Source organism: Cryptomeria japonica, chromosome 3, assembly GCF_030272615.1.
Source record: "Cryptomeria japonica chromosome 3, Sugi_1.0, whole genome shotgun sequence".
Lineage (NCBI taxonomy): Eukaryota > Viridiplantae > Streptophyta > Pinopsida > Cupressales > Cupressaceae > Cryptomeria > Cryptomeria japonica.
The window spans coordinates 906054800-906061249 of record NC_081407.1 but is presented as its reverse complement, the minus strand read 5'-3'; positions in this window follow the sequence as shown (position 1 = coordinate 906061249).

Here is a 6450-nt window from a genome sequence, read left to right as displayed (position 1 = left end):
TGTTCTATTGATTGAGGATATTTGAGGTATAATTTAGTGCAAGAGCATAGATGGTTTTGCTCCCAAGATACTCACCATACATATTTCCTTGAGTAGAAACATAGCTTTTTGAAAAGTCACTTGTGGCTTGATAAAAGTGGTGACTCCCCCATCATAGGGATCATCTATTTGTTATGCTCGTACAAGACTTAGTATATCACATCCTTACCTGCCACGGCGGGATTCATAAGGTATGTAGTACCAAAGTCGAAGAAATATCAAGATGTGGGCTAAATTTATCACAACTGGCCATTTGACCTTAGGGATAAAAAGTGTTTGAAGTGTGTTCATTTTACAGACCTAGTGCGAATTGAGCCGACTTCAGGCTTTGGAAATACACCTTAAAATAAATCTAAAGGAAGGGTCAAAAACAAGTTCAAGGATTGGGTTGATCTAGACCCATACTCATTTGTGCCTTTAAGGCTACAATCTTGTGTTTGTGTGCTTGCTTTGTTTTCTTGTCAAAGAAAAATCAGAAAATCAAATCCCCAAAAAACAAAGCATTCATCCAACATCTGTCAACACAACCAAAAATACCAAAAACAAAGGGGAAACAACACAGAGTCACAACTTTTATGACCATTCTTCACATCTTGCGAAAGAAGAAGTATCATCAGAATATCAACTTGAAAAGGAGACCATTGAGCTCAAAGGCTTTGATCAAAAGGAGGAAATTCTTCTATCTCAATAGACAAATCTTTGTCTCACATAGAGTCTTTCTACATCGCATGCATCTCTATCTTCAAGGTAAAACAAACGGGTTTGATTCCGAATCATTGAACCGCAGAGCTTTTATGCAATATAGAGCTCTGAGTTATCACAAAAATCAAGGAGGAAAGATTAACCCCAAATTCTTCCCAAACATCTGTATCACCTACAACACAGCTCGAGAAGTGCCACCAATGCCTGAAAGGGAAGAAGAAGAGTTTGTCCCATTTGTGAAACAAAGTTTTTATTGAAAGTTGAAAACATTTTCATCCATCATCCCACTCATACATCATCACTTCATCATCAATCCATCCCAAAACTCTCAAAACATTAAGAGGTTCTTGTCCCAAGATTCCTTTTTAGATATTGCTTGAAATCAAGCACATCACATCACTTTTTAGATTGTTTCTACATCTAGGATAAGCTCATCCTAAGAGACACATCTACGCAGGTTAAAACTAGTTCATGAGTGAATCCTCTCATTACTAGGTAGTCAAAATCTGTAACACATCTCAGATTTCTCTACACCTTATCACATCCAAAATTATCAAACAAACAAGCAATTCAAAGAAGGAATTTCGGTTACATTTACCTTAAAGTGCTAGAGATCCCCATACAACACAAAACACCAACCATCAATCTTTCATTTCATCACCAACTCATCATCATCTTCAATCAACTTCAAAACAAACTTGCAAACAAAATGGCTCAAACCCGATCACGATCAAGGCAGCGAGAAATAGAAATTGAGGAAGAAGAGGACAACCTCAATGAATTTCAAGAGGCACTTGGAGGAAATGGGAATGATGAAAACCCAAGTACACCCACTCCTTCAACAATCGAAAGGGTTCAACATAACCCTCATTTTAACAGATTATTTGATGAAATACTAAGGAGCAACGCAGATGCTCACTTCTTAAAACTCGCTCAAGAAGGAGCCAAACTCCCCTCAAACTTTGATCTTGCCCAATTAAGACAAGCATCAGAAAGACAAAGTCACCATGAGGAGGAAAGGCGTAGAGATCCCATCAGATATAACATCCCTCGAGGTAACCCACCACCTCCTCCTCCTAATGAAATAGAGATGTTGCGGCAACAAGTTGAGAATCTCGCCCAACAACTTCATAGTGGTGTTAAAACCAATCAATTCTCACTTAACGACATCTGTCCCTATCCATTTGATAGGAATCTTTATATGCCACCCTTTCCACGTGGGTTCGAAACACCAAAATTTGAAAAATATAGAGGAAAGGGGGATCCCCGTGATCATGTCCGAGAATTTCATTCCGCTTGTCTTGAAGTGGCTTATGAGGACACATACTTAATGCGCCTTTTTCCCCAAAGCTTGGGAGGAACAACCACATCATGGTTTTCCCGACTACTAGGTGGCATAAGAACATTTGAGGAACTCATCCAGAAGTTCCTATCTCATTACTCTTATAATATTGAACGCGACATCACCATGGCTGATCTATGCAACACCAAACAAAAACCAGGTGAATTATTCTCAGTATTCCTGCAACGATGGCGCCAAATGTCTAGTAGACGTTCTCTTCAGTTACCTGAACGAGAACTAGTGGAAATTTTCATTTCCAACTTAAACGAAGAAATGGAATTTCACCTGGATGTCAAAGATACAGATTCTTTTAACGATATGATCACCAAAGGTATAAAATGTGAAAGGGCACTCATCAAAAAAGGACTCATCAAAATCTTTAATGAACCCAAAGATGGTCCTCGCCCACGCTTCAATAGCGATAAACCGAACTTCTGGAACAAGAATAAGAATATCGTCAACGATGGAGTTGTGGATGCTCGGACTGTCCAAAATGCACAACCTGTGGTTCGATTTGCAGGACAAAATCCTCCACCTCAAAATAACACAAATGTTCCTCCTAATCAAGGTCGCATCACATCTCATGATGAACCAAGACCTCGTCCACAAAAACAAAAACGCACATACACTCCCTTAGGGGAACCCATTGAAACAGTGATGCGACAACTCATTTCTCAGAATTTGATCACTTTACCTAAGTTGTCAAATTATGAGCCTCAAGTCAAACCAGCATGGTGGAGAGATATTGAACACTGTGAGTTCCATCAAGGAAGAGGACACAAGACAAGTAATTGTCACCGATTGAAAGATCTCATTCAGGATCTTATTGATCGAGGAGAAATTGAAATTGAAGGACATGATCCAAAAACAACCAATAATGATCATCAGATGTTCAAAAATCCACTTCCATCGCAAGATCAAAGGGGTCCTTCCACTTCCAGATGAGGTCCTAATACCACTGATTATACGCAAGCTGCGTATAACTACACTGTCAATCACCTGTATGATGCCAGTGAACAAATTGCAACTATCACCTTCAAAAATCCCACCTCAAATTGCAATGTTGTTACACGTCGTGGCAAGGTCACCATAAAGGCAGCTCCACAAGGCACCACCTCCATCCCAAAGCAGTACAATCTTGTGGAACAATTAGACAAAACCCCTGCACTTATATACATTTTGGAGCTTTTGCGTCTGTCACCCTCTCATAAAACAATCTTGGATCAAGCACTCCAAGAGGCGTCAGTCCCTGCAAACCTGAACATGGACCAATTTCAAGCCATGGTTGGAAATCTAAAGTCATCACCTTGTCTCACTTTTTCTGAAAGTGACAACTCTTCCTTCCAACAACCGCATAACGCCTCACTCCACATCGAAGGATTTATCAACCAGCATCGGATCAAGCAAGTCTTGATAGATAATGGAGCCGGCCTAAACATTTGTACACTACAGTTGGTCAAAGCACTGGGATATGCAATAGAATCAGTGGATCCTCGCAAGAAGATCACCATCAAGGCCTATGATGATGCAGAGCGTTCATCCAAAGGAGCTGTGGTACTACCAATCCGAGTGGGCCCTGTGGTAAAGCACATCATTTGTCAGGTTCTGGACCTTCCTCTGCCATATAATCTATTATTAGGGAGACCTTGGATACATGCCATGCAAGCTGTTCCATCTACCTACCATCAATGTATCAAGTTCCCACATAATGGTGCAGAGATCACAATCCTGGGCGATGCAAATCCCTTCGCATTTTGCCATAATGTCAGCCATCAACCGGAGATTACTATTCCTAATAATAGGGAAGCTATTTCCTCCACATCATATGTAAATCCCGCCTCTCTTGCCAGTTCAAACACCCCTATACCCAAGCAAGAAAAGCTTAAGATGAAAGTCGCAGAGGAAGGTCCTGGAGAATACAACTTGAGTCAGCTCTTTTGTGTGGGACAAATGCCCACTTCTCCTAGAACACATGGTAAACCACAACAGTTACTCCAGCAACCACTAATCACGCCTGCATGTGCTTTGACGCCTTTCATCCTTGGGAAGATTCAAGAGGAAGAAACACAAGATGAGGACCTAGCGGAATGGATCTATAAGGATCCCATCACCACTGATAAACCGCAAGTTACACTTCCTACAGAACAGTATGGTAAAGGCCTCCTCATTATGCAAAGAATGGGGTATGATGGTCAGAGTGCTTTGGGATCCTGCAAACAAGGACAACATGAACCTCTGCTACCAGAGTTCAAACCCAAAGGTAATACAGGCCTAGGCTTTGAAAAAGAGATCCTTCCTAAACTCAGATTCAAAGGAAAACCCAGCAAACCATTTTGCCCACCTACTGCAAAGAGGACACCTTTCATAATCAAAGCACCATCAAACACTATCCCCACTGCCCCATCGAGGCTCACAACCCCACCACAACCATCTACAATACCAATCATCCCACCAAACAAACCAGTAATCCCATCAGAAACACCATTTGTAGCAACAACTATATGGGAACCCGCAGCAGCATCTATGGCACCAGCCATTCCAACAGAAGTCACTAAATCAACACTGCCGATACTTCCAGTGACAAATCCTTTAAATCCCATCACGGTTCATGCAGCACCGATCACCACAAAAGTACATAAACCAATCACGCCTGTCGTGTTTAACTCCAAAGACATCCCAGTATGGTATAGCAATCGGATGCTGGAGAGTGATTCAGAGACCGACTCACATGAGTGGGAATTCGATTCAGTGCAACTTAACACTTCAGATGAGGAAGACACATCACCACCTCCGCCACGTAAAGACATTCCTATTTACGGAGAAGCACAGATAAAGACCACTTGGGTACCTGAGCTGGAAACATCTTCCACAGACCCTACGTCTCATCCTACGCTGGATTCTGATAGGGAGAGTACCATCAATGACCTTCACCACACTATCTTAACCCTCACTGATACATCTCCCGCACTTAACTTAATCGATGAAGTAATGCCCATTATCCACCCTGAACTCATCGAATGGAACCAACCAAATCCCCCATGTCTTGACCTCTTCCAAAACGATGAGGCTATCATTGACTTTTTGGAATTAAGGGATAATCTACCAAGCGAGGATCACAAAGCTGGATTCACCATTGAACTTAATAGCGCAGCATACTTCGGGGCGAATGCCAAACCCTTCAGCTGCAAAAATATAACATTAAAACATGGATCTTCCAGTGAAAACCACATTGTGGCGCTATTTGATCCGACAAAAGTAAAAAGAAAGAGCGTATCCAACGGTGAAAACCTCTCTGAGGCACTTGAGGATGAAGGGTTTGACATTCTCCTTGCTAGTACACAACAGGAACGATCGACGATTCTCATTGAGGAGACCAAAGAATACAATGTGGGGACTCCTGAAAACCCTCATATCATACATCTGGCATCTCTTCTCACTCCAGAGGAACAGCCTCAATTCATAGAGTTCTTCCAGCAACGTCAGATCAACTTTGCATGGTCATATGCAGACATGCCTGGGCTTGATCCGGATTTAGTTATGCATCATCTCACAGTAGCAAAAGGAGCCAAACCTGTCAAGCAGAAGCTTCGTAAGATGCATCCCCAGATTGCAGTGCTAGTCAAAACAGAACTCAAGAAACTCCTGGATGTTGGTTTCATTAGACCAATTGATTATGCAGAATGGATCTCCAATATTGTGCCAGTTGGCAAACCAAAAGGGGGCATCCGCATTTGTACAGACTTCAGAGATCTAAATAAAGCATGTCCTAAGGATGACTTCCCTCTACCAAATATTGACATCATAGTAGATTTGACAGCAGGACATGCCATGCTTTCACTCATGGATGGCTTTTCAGGATACAATCAAATAAAGATCGCACCAGAGGACCAACATAAGACAGCCTTCACATGTCCATGGGGCACATACTGCTGGAATGTAATGCCTTTTGGTCTAAAGAATGCAGGAGCAACCTATCAAAGAGCAATGACCACCATCTTCCATGACATGATGCATACCATGATGGAAGACTATGTGGATGACTTACTAGCAAAATCACTTACTAGAGAAGGACATCTCCACATCTTAGATCAAATCTTTGATAGACTGGAACAATATCATGTTCGACTCAACCCAAAGAAATGTGTCTTCGGAGTGACCTCCGGGAAGCTTCTAGGATACATTGTCTCAAGCAAAGGTATTGAGGTCGATCCAGCAAAGGTTAAGGCAATCATGGACATGCCACCTCCAAAGAATATCAGTCAGCTAAGGACACTACAAGGACGGCTTCAATCCATCCGAAGATTCATTGCACAATTGGCTGATAAGTGTCACCCATTCACACACCTGCTACACAAGAACATCCACTT